The 27233-nt window shown below is 32.2% G+C and overlaps 1 pseudogene; it reads right to left on the bottom strand.

The window, feature by feature from the left end:
- LOC149576710 (polygalacturonase At1g48100-like) overlaps nucleotides 1–27233 on the bottom strand; it is a 175479-nt pseudogene that overhangs the window by 17264 nt on the left and 130982 nt on the right.

The following is a 27233-nucleotide window of genomic DNA, read 5'->3' as shown; positions in this document are numbered from 1 at the left end:
CAGAGTTTTGAATTAGTTAAGGTGGTCAGATAAGATAGTTTTTTATTTCCACTAATACTAAAGTAAAAAATTAATTAATTATTTTTTTTTAGAATAAAAATACCTAAAAATATGTGTCACATCTAGGCATGAGTCCACTACTTATATTTAGAATATTATTAAAAAATATTGTCATTTGATTTTGATTAAGGTGGTCAGACATACATCTACTTCTTATTTTTGTTCTAAATTTTTTGGAAAATTGCATTAAAATTCAAAATTTTGACCAATCAATTTTTATTTTCTTGAGATAAGTCCTAGTAGTTTAGAAACTAGATTCATTTTTCTACATATTCTTTTCTCTCAAGTTTTTAATATATGGTTAATAACAAGCAGAAAGTTGCACATCAAGCTAACATAACCCTGATTTTTTAATTTTTTATTGCCACTTAAGAGCATAGTTTGGTTGACCATGATCTTGCACATACCCAACTATTGATTTGAATAAGTTGAAGTTTGAATCATTATAAAAGTGAAAATATAGGTCTACAGCTAATTTTTATTTTTGATTTTTCTAGATACATATGTTATCTATAACATTATATGAGATCAAAAGGAAATAAGCTTATTTTCATGTAGTTTTGTGGTGGGAACTAGACACCTAATTTTCAACATTTTTCAGAAACTAAAAAGTTATCATTAAAAAAAAGAAAATATATCATTTCTAATTCCAAATAATTATTAAAATTTATAATCCTAAAACTTCATCTATTTTACACATTTCATTAGTTTACTTCATTTTCAATTCCAAATAATAATACTAGTTTGATGTCATTGAAGGTGAACAATTATACTTTTGTTAGCCTTTTCCTTTGTAAAAAGGTGACATAGGTTTATGCTTTTACCCTACTATAATATCATTGTCTTAACTAAATTTTGTTCTCCTTTTCCATATCATAAGTCAAGATTTCCATTGCTACCTCATTTGATCAAATCCTCTTCATCAATCAAACAAATAATAGTAGTCAAATCATTTAATCAATTCTCTTATCAACAATTAGTAGGTTTGACATCATTGACAAAACAATGATTGAAACACATTTTCATTCTTGTATCAATCTATTTTCAACACATAGTTATCTACCACATGTTTCACAAAATTCAAGAAAACAAAATGGTTGGCTTAGATTTGTTAAATCCATGATTTAACATGAATACTGGCACTCGATGTCAATATGTTATCACTCAACTTCCATACTATTCTTCCACTCGACATCAACTAGATTACTTGAAAAATGTTCAAGTTTACTGGATGCTTGGCATCAACTAAACTTTACTTGACTTATACTATATACTTTTGACATACACTAAAATTCATCTTTTCTTGACTCAAACTGATTTTTTGCTCAGCTTGCTCTAAATCTACTCAGCACCTACTATCCACTTGGTCAAGCTTGGTAGACTCAATTCTTCTCACTTGTTCTTCTAGACTTTTTTATTGTATCCATCCTCTACAACCTTACGTAGATAATTAGTCCACTATCTTATCACTATCTCAACTGATATTTGTTCTTCTTTTTCATACTATAACTCAACCTTTCCTCTAGGTCCTATTGTTATCTAATATGATATAAACCTCCTCATCAATCAAACAAATGATAGTACTCAAATCATCTAAGAAATTGTCTTACTAGCAAGTAGCAGGTTTGACATCAATTACAAAAAAATGATTGAAACATATTCCCATACTTGTACCAATCTATTTTCAACAATCTCCCTCTTTGGCATTGATGGAAAACTAGTTCAACCAATAGTAATACCAAAAAGAAAATAATTTCTTGTATTGAAATCTCTCCCTTTATCAACAAATTTTTTCTTTTGTATAGGTTACAAAATTATGTTTTGAACAATAGACAATCAACTCATCCTTATGAGTTCCTCTTGATCACTACTTATATATCCTTCAATACTATCTCCCTCTTACTAGGTAGATGTAATCATTTCTTGCTCTATAGTAATCAGTAGGTACACTATCACCCTCAGAGTAGGTATTCCATGTTTCTTCTATCTGTATAATATCTCCACCAATATCTCCCTCTTTGACAACAATGTTAAAGACTTGTCATCTTAATATGTAGATATGAATATTTTTAGCTTTTCCCTCTATCACCTACCTTGTGAAATATTTGTAGCTCTAGCTCTTTGATTGCTTTAGGCAGCTCCTAAAGTAAGATCCATTGCATCAATATGTAACATATGTCAATCATCTCATTTGATGTAGGAAACTTTTCATGCTTCTTAAATAGCCTTGAATAGGGGTATCACTACTAGTTTTCCTCTTAGATACTCATAAGCATCCTTAAGTAATACTTTTGTAAAGATATATGCTATTTTCTCTTTTATATTCACATATTCCATTTTTACCTCTTTATCTTGAACTAACTCTCTCAAGTAATGATACTTGATTGCAATGTTCTTAGTCTTTGTATGCATCATAAGATTCTTTGATAAATTTATAGCACTTATGTTATCACAACAAAGTATCATAGGTTCAATGATTTCCTCCATACTTTTGAGTAGCTAGTTGATCCATACAATGTTTGTACAATGTACTACAGTAGCAACATATTTAGGTTCAGTAGTAGATTGAGGTATGCAGTTTTGTTTTTGCTTAGTCCATATAACTAGCCCTTTCCTAAGAAAAATGATCCTCCACTAGTGCTCTTTATGTCATCAATATTTCCATCCCAATCAACATCAGTGTAGGCTCTCAACTCAAATTTCTCATTTTTCTTGTAGTATAGACCATGGTCTTTTGTTCCTTTCACATATCTCATTATTCTCCTAATAGCCATCAAATGATTCTCCTTTGGATTAGTAGAAAATCTTGCAACTATCCCAATAGATAATGCAATATGAGGTCTTTTATGTACTATATATTGAAATTTTCCAATCATAGACCTATATAATGTTTGATTCACCTCAGCTAAGTCATCATTCTTTGACAATTTTTTTCATATCACCATAGGTGTGCTTATTGGCTTGGAATCTTCCAATCCAAAGCTTTTCAATATATCCTTTACATATTTTGATTGAGTGATGTATATACCATATTTCATCTGATGTACTTGCAAACCCACAAAGAACTTGATCTCTGCAAACATAGACATCTCAAATTCTTTCATCATTTCATTTGCAAAAGCTTTACATAAATTATCTTTACCTCCAAATATGATATCATCAACAAAAATTTCAAATAGTAAAATGCCTTTTCCTTTCCTTATCTTTAAGTACATATTGTTGCTATCATCAATCTTCTCAAATCTAATCTTCACAAAATAATTGTGAAGCCTTTTATACAATGCTCTTTATGCTTTCTTATAACCATATAAAGTTTTGTGTAGTCTACATACCATATTTTTGTTCTTAGAATCAACAAATCCTTGTGGTTTTTCTACACAAACCTCTTCTTTCAATATGCCATTCAAAAATTCAGATTTAATATGAATTTGATAAACTTTGAAAACTCAGCATGTAGAGTAAGCAAGCAAAGTTCTTACTCCTTCCAAACTTGCAATATGAGCAGATGTTTCTCCATACTCTATTCCTTCTTCTTGTACATACCCCTTGTTAACTAATCTTTCCTTATTCCTTGTGACTTCACCATTTTCATCTAACTTGTTTCTATACACCCACTTGGTGCCAATTACATTTTTATCTTCTGGTTTAAGAACTAGAGTCCATGTCTTATTTTTCTCAATTTGTTCAATCTCTTCTTTCATGGCTTTACTCCAGCCACATCTACTAAGGCATCTTTCAATATTCTATGTTGATGTGTGCTAAGAAAATATGTATCATTTCTCAACTTGTTTCTTTTCATTGGTCTTTCATTTTTATCTCCAATAATTTGTGTAGTAGGGTGATGTCTCTTGACATGCTTTGACAATCTTGGTTGTGCTCTTTTTTCCTCATTTTTTCTCTCAATTTTTTGATAACTATTTACTTCTTCATTAGGTAGTTCAACATCTCTTTCATGTACACTAATCTCAGAATCAAAATGTGCCTCAACTTCATTCTATAATTGGTCACCTAATTGTAGTTTGGTTCTTGAATGCAACTCAACATTCATAGTATGTGACTCGGTGGTCACTAAAATTTTCTGTTGTTTTACAACTTGATTTACAACATCTTTATCAATTGACATACCTTCATAAAAATATAAAAATGATTTGTATTCCTCTAGTTCTTTCATAGGTTCAGCCTCATATACTTATGTATATTCATCAAATTTTACATATGCACTTTCCACAACTTTGTTAGTGTTAGTATTTAGACACTTATAAGCTTTACTTCTTGTAGAATAGTGAAGGAATATACCTTATTTTATTTTTGTATCTAATTTAGTATTTACCATTCCTAAAAAATTTGAGAATATAACACTTTCTTTCAAATACCTTAAAATATTTTACATTGGGTGAATGTCATAGTTCAAAAGTTGTTAAATGTGTACATTTATTGATTTGCACATAGTTCATGATATAAATAATTGTACTTACAACTTCTCTCTAGTATTTCAAAGTAACATTTTTCTCCATCATGAGTGTCCTAGCACAGTCCATTATAGATTTGTTTCTCCTTTTCAGCAATTCCACTTTGTGGAGGGGTTCTAGGGGCAGATGTCTATCTTTTGATTCTTTTATCATTACAAAACATCTCAAACTCATTTGATATAAATTTTTCTCCTCTATTGAATCTCAAGCATTTCATACTTTTACCTATTTCCTTCTCAACTCTTGGTAAGTACCACTTAAACATTTGCAAACCACTAGTTTCTATTTCAGAAACATAACTATCATCATCCTATAATAGTTATCAACAAATAGCATAATTTACTTATCACCTTTGTAGCTTTGCACATAAATTTTTCCACACAAGTTAGTATGAAAAATCTCCAAAATTCCTTTAGAGGAATAAGCTTTACTCCTAAAACTTCAGTTTTTCATCTTGCCTATTGACATTGTTTGCAAATTATATTGTCAGATTTCTTCAACTTGGGAAAACCTCTTACTCTTCTCATGTTATTGATACTTAAAAAGTCATCAAAATTAACATGACATGACCTCTTCTACCATACCGATACATCATCAAATTATAAAACTAGACAAGTAGCATCATCCATATCAAGATAGAATAGATTACCTTTAGTTTGATCACCTTTTCTCTTTAGTTTTCCATCAATATCATATATCTTAAGAATCTTGTTCTCAAACTCAACATTACAATTGAACTATTCAATTGTGACACACTCAACAAATTATAGTTATTTCCTTCAACATAATAAGAATTGTCACATAAAATCTTTTTTATGAGTTTAATATCTAACCTTTTCCTTTTATCATATAGGGTGCATCATTACCAAACCTTACATTATTTACATCATAATAATTCAAGGTAACGAACTTACTTTTATCTCTAATCATGTGATGTTAATACCCACTTTCAATGATCCATCTATTTTTTCATATAAGACACTACTATAATTGCCTCATCTTCATCAAAATCATCCTTCATTGCAACATATACCACTTCATCATCATGATCATCAGTTCCATCTTTAATTTCCTTTTCAACAATGTAGGAAGACTTCTTTCCTTTGTCTTTGTAATATTTTCTTTCCTCATCTCTTCTACTTTTGTACTTGTCTCCACCTCTATAGTTCATCTTCTCTAGAATCTAGCAGCAATATGACCAACCTCATTGCAATTAAAACACATGATAAGTAACATACCTTTGAATTTTCCTTTAGCTCTATGAAATCTTCTTGCTAATAGTGCTTCAAGTTGTTCTACATCCTCCTCATCTATATCACCATCACTAGAAACATATTTTACATTCTTCTTCTTCTTCTTCTTCTATTTAAGTTCCTTCAATGACAACTTAGTTTTGAAAGTAGATTCAACATTGTCAGATTTGAAGTTATCAAAATTAGATAGATCAAGAGTAGTGAGCCTACCTACTAGACCTTCAAGAGTCAAATTAGAACCTTGTATACGTCTTAATTCTTGTATTGCAGAAACTCTAATAGTATAGATGAGAAGAAATAAACTCAAAACTTTGATTACTATAGTCTCATCATCTATCTTACCAATAGATCCTCCTATGGCATTAACAACATCTTCTATCCTAGACCGATATTGAGTAACATTCTCACCTTGTTGCATTCTCATATCATCAAACCTACCTCTAAGACTTTTAGATTTGGCTCTCAATATACTTGCATCGCATCCATAGATGATGTGAAGAGTAGCCCACATATTCTTTGCACTATCACAATCCTTGATGCCATCAAACTTAGCACAACTTAGGGTAGAGGCAATCTCTAACATTACTTGGTTGTGTTCTTTCTTCTTTTTTAGATCTTCAATATTTAGGGCTCCAATAGGATCAACATGCTAAGAAACAATGGTAGATTTTGCATGATCTCTAGGACTTCCAAAGTGTAGCTTCATCAAACTTTTCCATTTAGGAAAGTTATCTCTATTAAGCTTGGGTACCTCTCTTTTTGATATCTTGATGTTTTTGCTTCTAGTACCTTCAAAGTAGTCCTCTTAAGTAGATGGCTCTAATACCAATTAGTGAAATTCTTTACAGTAATAGAGAGGGGAGTGAGTTAGTTATCCAACGTCCAAATGTATAAATAAAACTTTTCACAACTTAGTGAGCCCTTATCTACAAAACATATCCATCATGCATGCATCCATTAGATCTTATTGTAATCACTTAAACTTGTGGATTACTATCAAATCAGCTTTATAAAAAAGTAAGCATGAAGCATAATAGATTCAATAACACATTTGACACAATAATTTTATGTAGAAACCCAATTTGAGAAAAACCACTAGTAACATGCTACTCATTCTCATTTTTCTAAAGTGGTGACCTATGAATGGACAACCTTGTTAAAGGTTACAATACACACTGTTAGGTATGAACTGGTTAGAGGATTTTAGATCATTCACTTGGAATGTCACTTGATTAAAATATTTACAAATTACTATTAGGTCAACCTTAATCCAAAAGATTTACCCTAGACTAATACAATGATTAGAAAGTAATAGTAAGGCTTGATCTGATAACAACGTACAACTCACTTTGTAGATTATAGATTTTTGTTCAAGTCCTCCATTTTTCTTAGCTTTCACACACTTCAACTCCAATAGCTTGTTCACCATTCAAGCATCCATACCCGTGAACCTTCTTTCTTTTCTTGCTAATAGTAGTCTCTTATATTTGGTCACTGATGAAGTAATTCCTTAGACTCTTTTTCTTCCTTAGGTTCTCACACATGACAACCTTTTCTTCTAACTAGCCATTGTTAGTGTAAATAATTATTATTTATACTTTACTTAAGTTTACTTAGGATAAATGCATTGCTTTACTATTTATTATGTTAGACACCTAGGAGTATGTGTACTGATATGAGTTGTAATGTTGACAACACATGAGTTAGCAACTCTAATTTAGCACATGGTGTCTACAACATAATTTTTCATGACACACCTATGTATACTTATCCTCTCATTATCACACTAACTCCTATGATTAATGGATGATAATCCACTCTTGGTGGACATGTACTTAGTTGTGAGGCTTATCATTTTTCTAACTCCTAGTCATTCTAGAGGCCTTTATATAAAGGCACTTTTAGTGTACTTTTACATTAATTCATTACCATATTGTTATTATGATCATAAATTATTCGGTCCATTTTGTGCCTTGTTTCTACAAGTTCTTAATTGTGGCATCATTTTTCCCTAAGACAAATTCTTACATGGTATCAAAGCCATAGGAGTGTCATTTCATAGCCATTGGAGACCATTGTTTTTTCACCTCTTAGAGAGCCATCAATTTAGATCCAAAAAATCTGCAGTCATTGGGAGAATCTAGAGCCAAAGTGGACCTTACCATTGCATCTAGAGCATTGATTTGGTGAATTTTGACTATAAATTTTCCTACCCTAGGCCATAGTCAAATTTGAGGCAAATTTAGTTTACAAACTGGCACTAAAAGGCTTGATTTGTGAATTTGGTATGATTATTTCAGATCTATTCAATTTATTTTTGGATCTATAATTTCTCTATAATTTTCTTTGTAATTGTTTTTGGACTATTTTTTGAAAAAAAAATTTGGCCATTAGGCCTATAGAGGCAATTTTTTTGTAGGCACCAAGTGATCAAATCAGTAGCACCCACAGAATTTCATAGTAGGATATTCCTTAACATTTTTGACACATTTACAAAGAATCATTTATAGCTTAGCAAACTTAACCTCACTCACTAGAGGTTGCCAATATTTTATGGTACCTCTTTGTTTTACCTCCTATGGCATTGTGTTTTTAAACACATTTTATCTTGGCACACACTAGATGTGGGATTAATCCCACACCTGAGGGCCAATCGCACCTTCTCATTGATGATCCTCCACCAGCACCATGACCACACACTCCTAATCATAGACTTCAAATCTCCCCACCAACTGATTATAAATCCTCTGACACTAGCCACATTGCCATTCACATCCACCAAGCTATTTTTTGACCAGCATCGAACCTCCTTGCCACAAACATTGGACAATCCTCCTATTGGTGAAGAGTTTCTAGTAGCCTCCTCATTCTCGGCACCACCATGCCACATACGTCAAAAATTGTTATGCATAGTCAGCTGCCACCTCAGCTAAATAGACAATGCCAACAAGAAACATCCACATCAGTACACTTTACCTACCATGTTATATTCATACATCCAAGTTAGCTATTGATGTCACTAGTGACATCATCTACCACATCATCAAGACAAGCCCCATTCTTTGCTGATGTAAGTATTCGATAGCATTAAAATTGATGGTTGTTTGACCATCATCAGCAAGCCAGATTCCACTACCATGACATATTTTTGGATGTCAAATTTAACATAGTTTTTTGTTGATCACACCCCTTACCAAATTAACTTTTGATTTGACAATCCAACTTCAAGAGGCCATATCTTAGTCATTTGGATTCCAAATCATGCAATTTATTTTATTTTGGCTAGAATTTCTTAAAATTTTTAGTGGTGCTACTATTTTATAGTTTTGGTGCATGGATTTGTCAAAAATTTTAGTTTTTGGCGACTGTACCTATCTAATCTTGCATTTTGCAACTTCAAATGCTCCTACAAGCTCATCTAGATACATTTTTAGGTTCTTTTTTTTCTTTTTTAAAGTAAATTTTTTTGTCTACTTTCTAGATCTATAATCAGATTATAGGCTTGTGTGGACTAAAATACCACTTTCAGAAATAGGTCCTTTTTTGGCATTGTAATGCTTTGATAAAAATTCAAAATTGTTGTACATCTAAGCTACAGTGCCTAGTACTAGATTTGAACTCCAAGAGGAGGTTGTAAATATAAAGATTAGAAGTTTAGTAATGCCTAAATTTCTAAGTTGCTGCACTAACTATAAAGTGCCAAATCTTTCATTTGGGAGGGATATTTTGATTGAGTGAAAAGGTGGAGTGTCTCTTGGTGTTATGTTCCTCTTTTCTTGTTGTTATCTTTCATTTTTTGCATCATGGGAAATCTTAAGATTCCAAAATTAACACCACATAACTATGCCACATGGTTTGTTAAAAAATGGTGTGAATTGATACATGAAGAATTTTCTCAAAATGTAGATGGTTCCTTTCCTAAACCAATAGGTGATCAAGTATCTAAAACTGAAATTGATGCTTGGGAAAAAGTATATAGGAAAGCCCTGAGTATTCTTAGGCTAGGGGTTGAAGACAAGATCCTCTATCAAATCATGAAGTATGATACATCCAAGAAAACTTGGGATGCTCTTAAAAAACTATATGGTAAAGTGACTGAGGAGGATGTCTACAAGATTGAAGATGAGCTTGTTAACCTAGATCCTAAGAGCTTTGATTCTATTCAAGATTTTATTAATAAGGTGAATGAGTTAAGAACAAAAATTACTTATTGTGGTAGTCCTATTAAAGATGATTGGTTGATTTATGTTGTTTACAATAAGGTGCCATCCGAGTACTCTGCATTTGTCTCTTTCAACACCACAGAGGCTACTCAAGGGTCTTCTTTTCAGAAACTCACGTTTGATGATTATGCTTAGCTATTAGAGGATAAAAAAGGTAAGTTGATAACAATGGGGATTCTCAAGTCTTCAAAGTCTAAGGCATTGGTGGCTAATAATGAGGATTCTAAAAATTCAACTGGTGAAAGTTCAAACAAAGGAAAGAGCAAAAGGAAGAAGTGGAAAAATAACAAACAAGGGGATATAGAAAAGCCAACACCACAATAAAATCAACAACAAGGTAAAATATTCTCCTAATACCAACAAAAAGGGGGATACTAATTAGGAAAAGAAGAAGTGTGCCTATTGTAAGAAGATGGGTCATGATTGATGAGTTGAAGAACATCACGAAGAAACACAATGTTACATTGCCCAATGCTTATAAGGAGAAAGGGTCTTCATCTTTAGATTCTAAGGGAAAGGGGAAATATTTACTCACAAACACTTTTATTCAGGGAGAATAAATTATTGACTCTAGTGCCACACATCATATGGGTGTGTCAAAAAGATATTTTTCTTTCATGACACATTCAAAGGTACCTCACATCTTTATAGGAGTTGATACTAAAGTGGAAGTTGAAGGAAAAGCTGAAATTGAGATGGACAATAGAGAATTCAAAATTGTTTTATATGTTCCTAATCTTACCTCCAAACTTCTTTCAGTCTACCAAATCACTCACTATGGAGGTGGAAATAAGGTTGAATTTTTTCCAAATTCAGTGGTCGTGAAAAGCATCAAGGTTGACTCTATGGTTTCAATAGGTGAAGCCAATCATGATTCAAGGCTTTACACTTTGTATTCCCTTGTGCCAAAATCTAATGCAAAAGCATTGTTAATGCATTCAAATACAAACAAAAAATTGTGGCATGAGAGATTTGGACATCTCAACTATAGATATCTTCAATAGATTAGTAGCAAGAAAATGGTTCATGGTCTACCTCAAGTCTAGTTTTTAGAAGGTGTTTGTTCAAGTTTCTCACTTGGGAAACATCCAGAAAAAATATTTGACAAGGGGAAGTCTTGGAGAGCACAATGTGTTCTTGAATTGGTTCATAATGATGTGGTGGGCCCATTTCTAGTGCCATCATTTGGTAAGTATTGCTATGCACTCACCTTCATAGATGACTATTCTAACTTTACTTGGGTCTTTTTCATGGATCATAAGAGTGAAGTGTTTGACAAATTTCTTAGCTTCAAGGCTCAAGTGAAAAAGCAATTAGAAAATCCCATAAAAGTTCTTCGAATAGATAATGGAGGGGAGTATGTAAACTCAAGACTAATGGACTTTTGTACTCAAGAGGGAATTGACCTTCAGTATTTAGTACCATACATGACACAATATAATGGTGTTGTTGAAAGGAAAAATCAAACCCTCAAGGAGATGACCACTTGCATAATACTAAACAAGTCTCTTGATTAAGTCTTTTGGGCTGAAGCAATGAATTGTGCTAACTACATTGAGAATAGGAGTCCTCATAAAGATTTTGGTGGTGTAAATCCTTTTGAAGCTTGAACTAGAAGGAAACCTTCTATTATGCACTTTAGAGCCTTTGGTTGTCCAGCATGGGCATGAATACCTCTACAAAAACATAAGGCATTGGAAGCTCAAAGAAAACCTTACATCTTTGTTGGATATGTAGACTCACATAAAGCCTACAAGTTGATGGATCTAGAGAAACATGACATATTATATGAGAGGAGTCTACACTTTGAAGAAAATTGTCCAAGCTTTACTTCTTCAACTCCTCCTCCTTCCTCCTTCATTGAAGAGAGTGATAGTGATGATAGTGACTTGGGAGATGTTCATCGACAACCCAAACAAAGGCATCGGCTAGTAAAGGTTGAGGATATTCCTACTAGATCTTCTTCTACTATACCTAAATGGGCTTAGCATGCATTAGATGTAGCAAGAACATTGGTAGGGAATCCTTTAGATACTAGGACGACAAGATTACAACACAATTCACTCCCACATGCTTGTATTGTAGTTTCCTTTGATCCACAATCATTCAAAGAAGCATTAGGTATTCCAAAATGGGATAGAGAAAAGGAGGAAGAATATAATTCTCTTATGAGAAATGATATATGGGACTTAGTCTCTCTTCCTAATGGAAATAAATTGGTTCAGTGTAAGCGGATCTATCAAACCAAGTTCAAAGTGGATGTAAGTGTTGATAAGCATAAGGCTAGACCTATTGTAAAAGGTTTCTCTCAAATACCTGGCATTGATTACACTAAGATATTTGCACAAGTTGCCAAAATGAACTCCATTTTTTTGACACTATCTATAGTAGTAGCTCAAAGATGGGTTGTTCATCAAATGGATGTGAAAAACACATTTTTGAATGGTGATCTTCATACAGAGATTTATATGGAGAAGTCACAGGGATTCATTAAGGATTCTTCCTTGGTTTGCAAATTTAAGAAATCTATCTATGGACTTAAACAAGCTCAAGAGCTTGGTATGCCAAGATTGATTCTTTCCTTCTCTTAGCAAGGTTTAATAGATGTAATTTTGATCCAAATATCTACATTCTTTAGCGGGATGATTCTCATTTTCTCCTTGTGCTCTATGTTGATGGCTTGATCATTACAAGGAGTACAACATCCATCACTGATAGTGTCAAGGCTACTTTCCAGGATAGGTTTTCAATGATAGACTTAGGTCTACTTCACTATTTATTTGGTATTGAGATACATCAGTCTTTATCAAGTATCATTATCATAACCCAAGAATGCTCTTGATCTTCTATCTTGGTTTTGCATGAGTGACTATAAGGTTACATCTCTTTCATTTCTTAGGTGTTAAGTTAGAAGTAAAGTGTTCCACTCCACTTGTTGATGCTACTTTGTATAGATAGTTGGTTGGAGGCCTCATCTACTTGACACATACATGCCCTGACATCTCATTTGTAGTTGGCATGGTTTCTCACTTTATGTAAGAGCCACATGAACTTAATTGGAAGGCAGCCAAAAGAATCTTGCACTATATCTAGGGTACACATACATATGGGATATGCTATGTAGCTAGTACTAGACTACATTTAGTGGGTTATACAAACTCAGACTATGCAGGAGATCTTGATTGTCACAAGTATACTTTAGGATACATGTTTCATCTTGGATCCGGCCCCATTTGTTTGCAAAGTAAAAAGTAGAACTCTATTTCTCTTTCATCGATTGAGGTTGAATATCAAGGAGTTGTGGCTATGGCAACAAAAGCTATTTTCTTTTAGCAAATTTTGAAGGAGTTTGGTTTTGATCTACCTAGACCCGTAGTCATCCATTGTTATAATCAAAGTGCTATTGAAATCTCAAAGTATTTAGTGCAACATTAGCACACTATACACATTGAGGTTCATATGCACTACATTAGAGAGTTGATTCATGAGCAGGTCATTACATTGCAGTATTGTCCTACAAAGCAACAAATAGTTGACATCTTCACCAAGCCCTTCATAGAGGTAAAGTATCTTCATTTTTTAGATCTCTTGGGGGTGAGGGATTTTTCACTAGGGGGGGGGTCAAATGAATCTTCTCTTCTTTATTGTACTTCTCTCTCTTTTTGGGGGAAGGTTTTTCCAACAAGGTTTTCCCTCTTTCTCCATTTTTTAGAGGGATTGCATTTCATTGCATTGCATTTTATGTACAACATTGCATTTGTACTTGGGTACCTAATACGGCCTAGTAGCTAGGACCCATTATGCATTTCATCATAGTTTTTGTAAGCTTAAGTGCATTCAACTAAGTTGCACTTGAGAGGGGTGTTAGTGTAAATAATTATTATTCACACTTTACTTAAGTTTACTTGGAATAAATGCATTATTTTATTATTTATTAGGTTAGACACCTAGGAGTATGTGTACTCATATGATTTTTCATATTGACAAAACATGAGTTAGCAACTCTAATTTAGCACATGGTGTCTACAACACTAGCATTTGCATAATCAACTAAGTTGTTATATAGACAACATAGTTGTCAAACTTTTAATTAAGTACACGGTGTCTAAAACATAACTTTTTGTGACACACCTATGTATGCTTATCCTCTTATCATTGTACTAACTCCTATGCTCAATGGAGGATAATCCACTCTTGGTAGGCATGTGCTTAATTGTGAGTCTTAACATTTTGCTAACTCCTAGTCATTCTAGAAGCATTCTAAAGGCCTTTACATATAGGCAATTATAGTGTACTTGTATATTAATTCATTACCATATTGTTATTATGATCATACATCATTTGGTCCATATTGTGCTTTTTTCTTGAGCTTCTTGATCTTGGAATCATTTTCCCCTAAGACAAATTCTTACAACCATCTCCATAAATAGAAAATTAAGATCTTTTACCATTAAACCTCTATCATCCATTTTAGGGTTAGGTAGGATTAGGTAGGATTCAATGAATCTACTGATCTTTTCATTTTATTCCCTTCTATAAACTTCTCCTTCAATCTTCTTTGAATTCACCTCAAAATGGGTAACCATGAATTTTGTGCCACCAACTCATCGTAGTTATCTTCCACATGCTTCACAAAATTCACAAAAACAAAATAGTCAGCCTAGATTCATCAAATCCATGATTTAAAATAAATACTGGCACTTGAAATCAATATGTTGTCACTCTACTTCAAAACTATTCTTCCACTCAATGTCAACTAGATCACTCAGAAAACACTAAATTTTTTTGGTGCTCATCATCAACTAAACTTTACTCATCTTATATTGTATCACTATGCATAAACTAAAATTTGACTTCTATCACCTCCAACTAATTTTTTGCTTGTTTTTCACTAACTTTTCTTACTACCTATTGTCCACTTGGTCAAGCTTGGTAGACTCAATTCTTCTTACTTGTAGAGACATTGTCAATGTATTCATCCTTTGTAACATTAAGTAGATGATCAATCCACTATGGTATCGTTGTCTCAACTTATGTGTCTACTCCTTTTTCATACCATAACTCAACCCTACCTCTAGGTGCTATTTTTATCTAATTTAATCAAAACCTCCTCATCAATCAAACAAATGATAGTACTCAAATTATTTAAGAAGTTGTCTTACTAGGAAGTTGCAAGTTTAACATCACTGAAAAAAAAATGATTGAAACACATTCTCATAATTGTATCAATCTATTTTCAACACATAGATTAGATTTTAGAATCAAAGGCCTATAAGTTGTATAATCCAATCACCTAGAAGATCATCATTTCAAGATATTTGGAGTTTCCTAGAAATCATCCAATGGATGGCTTGGTGGATTAATCTTCAAAAACTTCAATTAATGTGTCGACTATTGTTGAAGAAGATGAAGTTGGTGATCAGGAAGATGAAGGAGGAGAAAATATAAATAGTTGTAGATAGAGGAAAAAAGGAAAACATCCTTAAACATGTAGAGAATCAGTTCCTAGTAGTTCTACACAACTCCAAATTGGTATGCATAATAGTAGCAGCAGTAGTACTAAAAATTTAGATCCAACTCTCGCCTCCCTATTGCCAAGAAAAACCAAGATTCTAAGGGAGATTTACCAAGATGAAAGGTATGATGAAGATTATAATGAGAAAGCTAATTTTATATGATTTTCTTGTAGTGATCCAATCTATTTTGAAGAAGTCATGAATGAAAAGAAATGGTGTAATATCATGGATAAGGAATAGATTCTATAGAGAGAGATGAAACGTTGGAGTTAATTATTTTGTCTCCCAAGAAATAATTAATTGGGTTTAAATGGGTCTATAAGATCAAATGCAATGTTTAAGGAAAAATAGATAGGCATAAGGAATGACTAGTAGTCAAGGGATACAAACAACGGTAAGGAAGAGATTATGATGAGTCATATGCCCTAATTGCAAGTATGGAAACACTATGTGCTATCATAAAAATTTTAGCCCAACATAAATAGAAGGTATATCAAATGGATGTCAAGTCCACCTTCTTGAATGGTGTATTAGAAGAAAAGATGTATGTAGAGAAGCCACCTAGTTATGAAGTTGTAGGTAAGGAACACAAGGTGTATAGGTTGAAGAGAGCTCTTTATAGGCTCAAGCAAGCTCCATTGGCATGGCATAGTAGGATTGACTCATACTTGATGAGAAATGGCATTAACAAAAGTGATGGTGAGCTCACTCTCTACAAAAAGACAAAAAATGGTAATGCTTTGATTGTAGTCTTGTATGTAGATGACTTAATCTTTACTGGAAATGATAATTTCCTAATTGGTGAGTTCAAAGAGGCCATAAAGGGTGAATTGTAGATGATAGACCTAGGTCTCTTGAAATACTTTCTAGGCATAGAACTAAAACAAATGCATAATTGCATCTTTATCTCTCAAGAAAAATACGCAAATCAGATCTTGGTGAGATTCAAAATGCAAAATAGTAAGGCAGGCCCAACACCAACAATAGTGGGTTTGAAATTGAGAAAGGAAGATTGTAGTAGGAATTTTAATCCAACATTATACAAAAGCATGGTTGCAAGCCTAATGTATTTGAAAACAACTCAACCTAACATGATGTATGGAATAAGTTTGATTTCTAGATTCATGGAAGCTTCGAAGGATTATAATTGGCAAGTAGGAAAGTGGATCCTAAGGTATGTGAATGGTGCTAAGAGATTTGGGATTTTGTACACTATTGATAATGAATTTGGGCTGATTGATTACACTGATAGTGATTGGGTTAGAAGTCTAGATGATAGGAAGAGTACTTTTGATTATATGTTTCATATGGGTTAAGGTACAATTTCATGGACATCCAAGAAGAAACTAATTGTTGCTCAATCTATAGAAAAGTTTGAATACATAGCAGCAAATGTAGCAACATGTCAGGCTATTTGACTAAGAATAATTTTGGTATATTTGAATGAAAAACAAGAGGATGGGACAACAATCTTTTGTAACAATATCTCCTCAATCATATTAACAAAGAATCTAGTTTTCCATGGGAGAAGCAAGCATATTGAGATCAAATATTTTCTAAAAATAAAATATTGTAAGTCCAAGCAACAACTAGTGGACATTTTCACTAAACCATTGGGTATAAAGAGTTTTGTGCATCTAAGAGGGAATCTTGGCATAGTTGATTTGGATCAGTAGTGATCTTGGTATTGTTGGCTTGAGAAAAATGGGGAGTTTTTGAATATTAAATCTTAGTGGTCATACTTGGAGCCTTGTGTCTATCTACCAACTCTGATAGTGTGTAGGTGTGACATTCAAAAACATAAATGCAGATCGGTGAGTTTAAATTTTTTAATGAGAGGATAATTTTGAATTGATAGTGAGAGACAAAAATGGGGGAAAGTTTCTTTCATTATATAAGTTAAATCTAGACAATCTAAGAGTGATAGAGAGCTTTTGGGTTTAGCAAAACAATAGAGGTAGTAAGGTTGATCAGATCCAACAATAGTAGCAAGGATGGATGACTTTCTAGGTATTTTGTGAAACTAACATTTTTTCTTATATGAGCAGTGATTTCTCCAAGGTTATTGTATGCAATCATTCATTTCTATAAGTTTGATTCAAATTTTTAAATATTTTTGTTCATCTAGGGTTAATAGTTTATTCTCCAGATTTGTATCACTTATTTCAAGTTAATAGAAACCAAGAAAGTATATTTTCCATGTCCAATCTATTATGGTTATAGTTCTTGTCTACTTTAATGTATTTAATTGTGCATGATTAGTATGTTTTGAGATAGATGAAGAGAAACCATTTAACATATTTTTGGAATGTTGTTCTTCCTCCCCGCATTACTTGGTTTCTACATGATTTATGAAACTTAGCTTGTAGACCGTGCAACTTAGTCTCCTCTGCTGAACCCATACATTTTTGAGCTACTCTTTTGATGACTGAGTAACCTAGTCCATATAAGTGTCAAAAAACTTGGAACTACCTACATCTCAACACTCTACATTGTCGAGCAACTCGTATTTACCCTGCTGAGTGACTCGGCTACCTCTATAGTTTGAAATTTTTGTGATATTTTACAACACAAGCCTTCGTTCCATCATTTCCAAGACCTCCAATATTGAAGTCAAATATATAATAGAATTATGTCTTGTCAATGATAACATGAGTAGATAAAGAAGTGTAAACATCTCTAATAAAAATTTTTAGCTAATTCCATGGCCAGGGTTGCAATTGATATTGTGCACATGAATGCCTGAGAAACTATTTGTATTGACACACAGTCATCCCCTACAATTTATTCATTTACACAAGTTATAATGAATAGCAACTATGGTATCTGATAGAAGAATAAAGGGGTGTAACATTGGGAATTTTACTCAATATTCCACATTGTAGAGTGGAATGGTTTATCTCAACATCCTCAAAATTTTGTAGATGAATTCTGTCAGTATTTGGGTTGTTTGTAGGAGAGGAAATTGTAAGATTGAATACTATGATAGAATTGCAACTATCAAACTTGAGGTGAACTTTTTGACATTTTAATATTGTGATACCCTCTACAGTCATGTCATAGCTTCCATAGAATCTTATTGCCTTCACGCAATTACCATTTATATATCAAAGCCATTTCTAGGGAAAGAACAATTCCACTAGAAAACAAGATATTTATATTTTCATGTTCTTAGAGAAAATATTATATTTATATATCTATATCAAAATATTTTTAAGATTATTGAATATTTTAAAAATATTCAATAAAATGTAAATCCATTCTCATCAACACGAGCTATTCTATGCACTTGAAGTGAATTGAAAATGCACAGTAGGCTAGTATAATTCCAAGTTTGAATTGATGAATAGTTTATTATCAGATCACAATAATGGAAAGCCACAAAAATTGATGATTGTGAATTGTACAAGACACTTTTATGCATCATAGGGTTTCATGAAAACTTTTGAGAGTATAATGATGACTATCCATAAATTAAATTAAATATACATTTAGGTATAACAAGAAACTAACCATATGATACTAGTACATCAGCTGTGCAAGTATGACTACCCTTTTTGTACTATCATCGGTCTCACTTTGGACTTAAATTCTTATTTATAAGTAGATGACTTGTAGAGAATGCTAATGTCAAAAATTGGTAGTGATTGGAAATCTCTATATAAAGTTTTGATAAGTGCCAAAGTTAGGATGCTCCACTACTAGATCCTCTCCCCTAGCTATTTTAAGTTTTTTTTTTTAATATAACTTTTCTAAATTAATTATCATTCTATGAAAGTGGAGATGCTATGATTTAGATGTTTATAAAATTGTTAAGTTTTAATATAATGGCAGATTTGGGTGTGGTGCAAGAGTTAAAACCTAAGTTTTACTCTTTGAATATATTTTTAATTATTAGTATTTAATATTGGGAGAATTAGTATTCGACCAACTAATACATCTCTTAGAATTAACCTTATTAACTAATTTAAAAGTTTACTATCATTTATACTAGGTTCTAATTAAAATAATATTAATAAATAAATTTTTATAAAAATATAAAGGTAATTTACTTAATTAGAAAGATTTTTTTTTATTAAGTAGGTAGTGAAGGGTCCTGAATCACATTACAACAATCACCAAAATAAAGAAGAACAAAACATTAGAAAATAATAGCACAAAGCCACCGAAAAGCTACTTTTAAAAAATTAAATGACAATAATAAAAGAGTAACCCTTGTTCTATCTATCACTAAGAGTCTTTTAAAGCTTAGTTAACCAAGTACTACAACAAATATAATTATTATAAAATAAAATTTATAATAATTACTAGCACAATTATTTATCCCATGATTCACAAAAGGGTAGTTACAAACATATAAAAGATTCTTAAGTATACACCAAATTAGAAGGGGATAGAATAAAATATAGCTAAGCATTAAAAAAAGAAAAAAAATAGCAAATCATTTAAATTTAGAAAAAGTCACTAAATTTCTCATAAGGCTATGTAGTTTCTTCTTCCACCTTTCATCCTTGTTCTTATTCTTGTCCAAGTTAATCTCATCAAACTTCTCCATTTTTTGACTTTCTTTTTAATTCTACTTCTTCCTTTGATTATTTCCATAACCAAGTTCTACAAAATCCCATCAAAACTATTGCACATAGATAAGATCATCTTATTCAAATTGTCAAGGGAGACCATCATGGGAACTGCTTCCTCTAGACCTGATATTATGCTATACAAAGTATCCAAGCAACCTTGAATATTCTCCATAGCTTATCATCCTTCCTTTGTTCTCATAGGGCTAGTATTCCCAGTATCCACATCTAAATGTGTTGGGGATAAACAAGAAATATCCCCTAGGTTGACACCTATCTCAATAGAATGGTCATGACTCAACCAATTCTTTCTCTTTATTGTTGTGTTGTTTATCATCAAATTTATCTGTGTCTTCTCCTTCTTTTGGCAAAAAAATTTTGATCCATCTTAGGGATCATCACTTCATTGACTACCTTAGTTTTTGTTTTGATATTTTACCTAGAAGATCTCCTTTCCCCAAAATCCCTTCCTTTTTTTCTCCTACACTATGTTACATATTTTATACTCCTTATTTTCTCCTTTGAATATTATTGGTCAACATCTATATAGCTAGATTCTCTTTGGAGTAATATATTTTAGCTTTGGAATAGATATACATTTTAACATTTTCTTTCAACTTTGGTGGGATCATATGCAAGAGTTTCTCTTTGAAGGACATAGCAATGAAAAGATGATCCTTTGTAAGAGTCTTAGATACTTTAGCCTATTTTTCTAGGAATACGTTGAGTTTTACTTAAGGGTATCACTACTTATGAACTTGTTAGTCAATTCCTCCCCCCACCCTTCACTAATTAACACCATCAAAAAAATTGATCAAAGATACCTTTCATGGTGTCAAAATTGTTTAGTTGTTCAAGATCTTCCAAAACCTAGCTTTTCGCACCATATTTCAGATTTTCATATTTTCGCCAAGAGCTACGATCATATAATTGGGGGTTTCATCATCTTGTCATATGTCTTCATTCTACCTCTTGTGATGTTATGATGTATATGGTTAGGAAGTCATCGTAAGGCCAATTGTTTAGCCTCCAAATCTTATGAAATGGTCAATTTGTAATGATATCATTACTATAAATTTCAAGGTCCTAATCCTATGATATACTCTTCATCATAGTATCGTATTTTATGTTTTTAAGTCTTCCAATATTAAAAGTTGCCTTTGTGGTCATTGTGTCATGGGTGCATATTTTATGAGTTGTGGTCATATGATAGCTCTTTGTATCATAAGATTGTAAGTGCTTAATGTTGAATGGGCTAGTTGATGTTACAAAGTTATGTCAGACTATGAATCATGTGATCATAAAATCTAGAAGGGTGAATCTTGACTATATGATATAAAGGACGATTGTGAGATCGTAGAGCAAAAGAAAGAGGGATGTAATGCTATGACAGGCGATCATAAGGAAAATGTTGGTATTTACCCACTATCAGATTAAAGAAGATCAATGTCTAGCCTTTGTGCATGTTTCAAAAATGCTCAATCTTCAACCAAAGTGGGGAAGCAAGATTTAGACATGTTTCTAGGTGGGTCAAGGTTCTTTCAGTTCTTGTTGTTGTAGCATTGCAAGTGCCATTTTTTGTTAGATTGTGGTGATTGATCAGGGAAGTACTATACATACTCCATAATTCTTCATTGGGGTTTATGGCCCTATTTTATCAAGATTTTGGGACGACATGTAATTATTAATTACAACCCTAAAGTGTCAAAAATACTTGTATAAAATGGCTTAGGGTTAGGGATTGTTTCATAGTGGCAATGCAAAAATTGGTTCTTGCAATAGTACTGAGCTATAAGAGATTATAGATTGTAATGAGGTTGTAATCACGGGATCATAATAATATTAGATTTTTTTTTTAGTGGATGTAGCCCAAGAATTGGGTGAACCACGTTAAATCTTGGTGTCTTGTGTTCTTTTCTGTGTGATCTATTATTTTTTGATATTGGTTATATTTTCATGTAATTGTTATTTCTGTTTGTGATTTAATCCTAATAGTTTCTAGGGGGAAATTCATCAAAGTAGATTAGGTATGTTCATTCCACATTTTTTTCTTTCAAGGGGCAAGAAATATAGTGTTCCAATCTTACGATGAACCACTATTTATAAGATTGTAGGGATAAAATATTAGACATCAAGGACATGACAAGAGGTTAGGTTTACCATGATCATAAGATTGTGAGGTTGAGTTTTTATGATGTTGATGTTACGACTGTTGGGATTGTAAGATTATAAGGTCATTTCATCACACCTGTAATATTGTAAAGGAAAATTAAAGAATTTGTGACCCTATGCCAATGGTATTATCATGAGATTGTGTGGTCAAAGTATTGTAAAGCAAGGCCACAATCATAAGATTATAAGACTTATAAAGGATGCCTTTGACCATGAGATATGAGGGAGATTATAAGATCATAGGGGTTGGTCTCCAAGCTAAATATGTTATCAAGGGTTTTGACTTCATTGATGATTGTAAGATCGTATGACTCTAAGTTGACAAAGAAAAGGTGATTGCTTGTCCAAGTTGGAAAATATGAAAAGGGTTTTTGACCAATGAAATTCATAAAAGTTATAGAGCAACAATTGAATATGGTTGACTTGCTGATATATCTAAATTGGCATGCTAATGGTAAAGAAGAAATAGTTTTCTTAATGGAAAATCCAATCCTCTTGATCATCCACAATGACTCCTAAGTGTTCCCATACTTGGTAGATGGAAAGTGACACTCCATCATTGTTTGGTTATCCATTATCTTGGTTTAGATATTAATGGCCACCATTTTTTTCTTCTCATGACTTATTTTTTTGGTGGAATATATGATTTTTCTACATCATGTGTACTAGGATTAGATCTTTCCCAAATTTATAGTGATTGTTCTCTACAACCTTAAATTCAAATTTTGAGTTTTTCCTTAGGGTAGAAGCTATTTGACTTATGCTTGAACTATAAAAGTAAGTTTTGCAACCCTTCTGAGGGTTGATCATTTTTCTATGATTCTATAGCATTGTATTCTACACTCTATTATTGTAATTTCTAGTGCCTCTGAGTTGACATAATTCTCTAATTGTATCTCTTACTTCCAATAATATATTGTGCAAGACCTTCTTCCCTTTTGTTAATGTATTATCTTATTCTTGAACTACATAATTGTATCTATTTGGCCCTTTGAATGATCTAGAGTGAAGTCTCTTCCTTATATAGCATTCCTTTGTTTTCTAATCTACATGTGGTTCTTGGATGAAGGAAGGATTGAACCTATATACTTTGAGGCTATGTTGGTAAACTATGCATTTTTAGGTAGAGATAAGATTGAACAACTATTTTGGTGTAATATACCTTTAGATTAGATTATGTAATTTTATTTCATGCATTCCTTCTCTCTTTTCCTCTCAAATAGTAGTTTGGTGCACCCTGATAGTAAGGAAGTCAAACTTCTTCAGAGACCCAATCTCATAGTTCAACTACCATAGCTTGGAGATTTTTTTCATGTTTGAAAAGGTTGCCTTGAGGTAAAAAATTATGGAAAGGGTGCAAGCTTTTTTGACAAAAAAACTTAGTAAACACTAATCTTTAGGGTTTTTGGTTTGAGTGAGTGAATTTTTAAAAATAAAAGTGGAAGGATCATAGTTTTCAATTAAGGATGAAGACAGGTTTTCAATAGGGGACCCAAATGCCAACAATAAGCACATAATAATATAAAATATTGCCAGTCCAAATAGTACTAAAAATAAAAATCAACACCTCATAATATCAAAGAATCTACCGCAAAACCAACACAATACTTAAACATAGAAACACTAACAAAGCATAGCTATAGACCTACCCCCTAGACTCAAAAAAAAAAAAAAAAATTTGTAGTAAGATATATCACTAACTAACTAAGCATTAAGCTAGCTCAAGAGCCATCTCCTATTACATTTCCTTGACCTTATCCATAGTCTCTTTGACATCCTTTTTATTAAGCTCATGTTTCTTATCATGGAGTTGGTTATTATTTTACTACCAAGAGACTCTTCCACTACCTTAGGGTCATCTAGGTCCAATTCCATCATATTTTTATCATTCAAATCTACATTTCCAAAAATTTAGTCCATGCTCTTGACAATCACCTTTAAAAGATTCTATAAATTTATAACCATTCTATTTGTGGTGTTTTCAAAATTTTCTATTTTGTTCAGCAAACCCTACATCACTTCATTCTTCTCAATCCTTATTAAAGGATCATGGTTAAACACATGTTGATAAAGTATATACATCAAATCTTATTGTAAAGAGGGTTCTATACCTTTTCTAATCCTACTGTAAAGGTATAAGAATATGAAGAAGGACACATTAATTTTTTCCTTGTTTCTTGTATGGTTATGAATAGAAAATTGGTAGCCATGGAGCCTAGTGATTTAACCTTCAAGAGTAAATAAATTTATCACAAGGAGGCAAACAAGAGAGTAGGAAGGAGAAGATAATTTCTTGCATACTTGTTTCCTGATAGAACCACCACTAGTTTTGTGTGTTTCTCAAAGAATATCTCCCAGTAATATTTTAAATATGTCATGCTTCTTCTCTGCACCCTCTCACCATCAAATTAAATACTAGTAACTTGTTTAATTATCTCGAATGTTACCATAAATTTAACAACTTTTATCACCACTTGGTCTTCATGTGCTGAATTGACAAATTTCATCAATAATTGGCTATTGAAACCATTCCTTTTCAGTAAACATAGAGACAAGCCCACCCCACCAAAGATATCCCAAATATCATTTTGGGAAAAAATTTTACAATCCCCAATCTCAATCTTCTTTATTGACCCACCCATTTTATGCATTTTATTGTAATCCTAGTTAGAGAAACCTTTCACCATGCTCGAATTAGGAAACCCCCATTTTAAACCTTCACAACATAAGAAAAATAGAAAATTATAGATGTATTCAAACAATAGATGAAAAAAACTTAGGCTAAGAAATAACCACATATGTTAAGATTTTTAAATCTAACCAAGATTGATGGGTAATTAACATCTTGTACTTGTAAAGATGTATGGTGCCTTTTGGAGGATTATTGGCATGACCAAAATCCATTTGACTCCCTTTTTGAATTTTGAAATGTAATTTCTCATTTTAATCTCTCTAATGTTTATCTTGAAAAAATTACTTTATAATGTTCCTTATTATGACTCCATTTGTGTAATAATTCCCCTGTACCATAGTGAATGACAAATATGTTTCATATTAAATTGTCCTCATTAATTTATCTTTAGCTTGAAGGAAAATAGTGGTTCATATTCATTCAAGAAGAATATATTTGGAAATCTTACCCTCATAAATGATATCGGTGTTCCTTCTTAGATACCTTCTATTTAGTAGTAAACTAGAAGTGCTTAAATAAAATGTAAGTTTCCACTTATAGGGTAACTAAGAAAGACTAGAATGATATGATTCCACTTGTGATCCAAAATAGATTAGCTAGCACCTGAAGGAAGAAGGGTTCTAATACTAAATTTAAGTTATAAAGGGGAATGCAATACAAGTAAATGTACTCTCCTAGGCCCTTAATAGGATAATGTGAATGCAGAATTGAACAAATTACTTAAATAATATTAATCTAGATGTTATCTAAAGACAATTAGCATAATTAAGATGTAGATCTACGGTAAAGATTAAATATGAAATATTCACCTTGAAATGCATAGAGGAAAATGTATTTTCACTCCAAAATGTGCATATCAGAAGTGTATCTGAATATCCATTTGTATATCTCAAAATAAAATGACAAAAGGAACAGAACCCAAAAATATCCCTAGAAATTGATACTAAAAGACTAGAACAACTAGGGATGATGTCTTAATACTAGGTTGACATAGTCTAGTGATCTCCAACTAAGGACTCTAGAAATCTTGTGAATAATAGGTTTTAGATATATAATAATATTTTCTCCCAACCTACGAATAAACACAAAAAAGAAAGTTTTGGTGGTTGGGGTTTGATAAGGGACTTCCTTGGTCAAGCCCTAGGTTAAGGAATTAACCATAATTAAGAAATATAATTTTAAATGACTAAAATAGAAGATAAATTTTAAGATTCACTTTACTCAAAATGCTTTTTTATAAGGATTTTGTATGCAAATTTATTTTATATCTTGAATTAAAAATTTAGGGTGGCTATACTCTTTACAATGGATCTACCATAATCCCATTATAGTGCCATGAATATAAAAGTTCATTAATGAAGAAGATAATGAATGCCTTAATGTAGATCTCATTCGTTGATGTCCAACAATAAGGTAGGTCTTGAAGAGTAAATATTCACAAAGGATCCTTCAACACTAGATAGAAATCTCCTTTGTTAAATGCTTGAAAGACTTGAATACTTGAACTCCTTAAATGAAAAAAGAACAAATCTTCACTTGAGAGGAAGATCTTGAAATCTTGGAATTGAATTGTGATTTTGGTTATCAAAATATTTTCGTTATATATCAATTTTTGGATGGGAAAATAATACAAGCCAACTGGGTAATGGTAAAACATTAATTAAACACCCGAGGCCTTTTGGGCCTTGAGCTCTAGAAATTTTGAGGACTAGGTCAACTTAGTCTAGGATAGGTCAATCAAGGAGGACTAAGTTGACTTGGACTAGGTCGACCTAGTTCTAAAGGGAAAGTCTTAGGTGCCATAGAAAGAAGGGGCAGGTAGTAGAGAGATAAGGTGAAAAGATGGAAGAAGAGAAGGGAAAGGAACATTAAGCATAGGAATACACATGGTCCAAAGTGGGTATTATGAAGAGGGAGCTTAAAGGTCTTAAAAGGCATGTGTATCCATTTTAAGATGGTACAGATCTTCCTAATTTTTTCCACTTGTCAATGACAATATATATTTTCTTTCTTATTAGCATAGTTGATTTAAAAGGAAACCTTTTGATTATAAGAGAGAACCTCACATATTCCAAACCAAAATTAAATAGTTGAATATCATTACTAAGGATAGATTTTAAACCTGGAGGTTCTTCAAATGATCCATTCAAACTAATTTTACCTTATTAAGCTACCAATTTACCATAATTTTTGTGACTTTATTTCCATATTTTAAGAAATGATGAATGATGGCAATGTCAGAAGATTCTAGAATTCTTTTGTAGTCTTCCA

Source organism: Cupressus sempervirens, chromosome 1 (genome assembly GCF_028749045.1).
Source record: "Cupressus sempervirens isolate cs-2001-9-10 chromosome 1, ASM2874904v1, whole genome shotgun sequence".
Taxonomy (NCBI): Eukaryota; Viridiplantae; Streptophyta; class Pinopsida; order Cupressales; family Cupressaceae; genus Cupressus; species Cupressus sempervirens.
The sequence above is the reverse complement of the archived record's forward strand: the minus strand, read 5'-3'. Positions and strand labels throughout refer to the sequence as shown.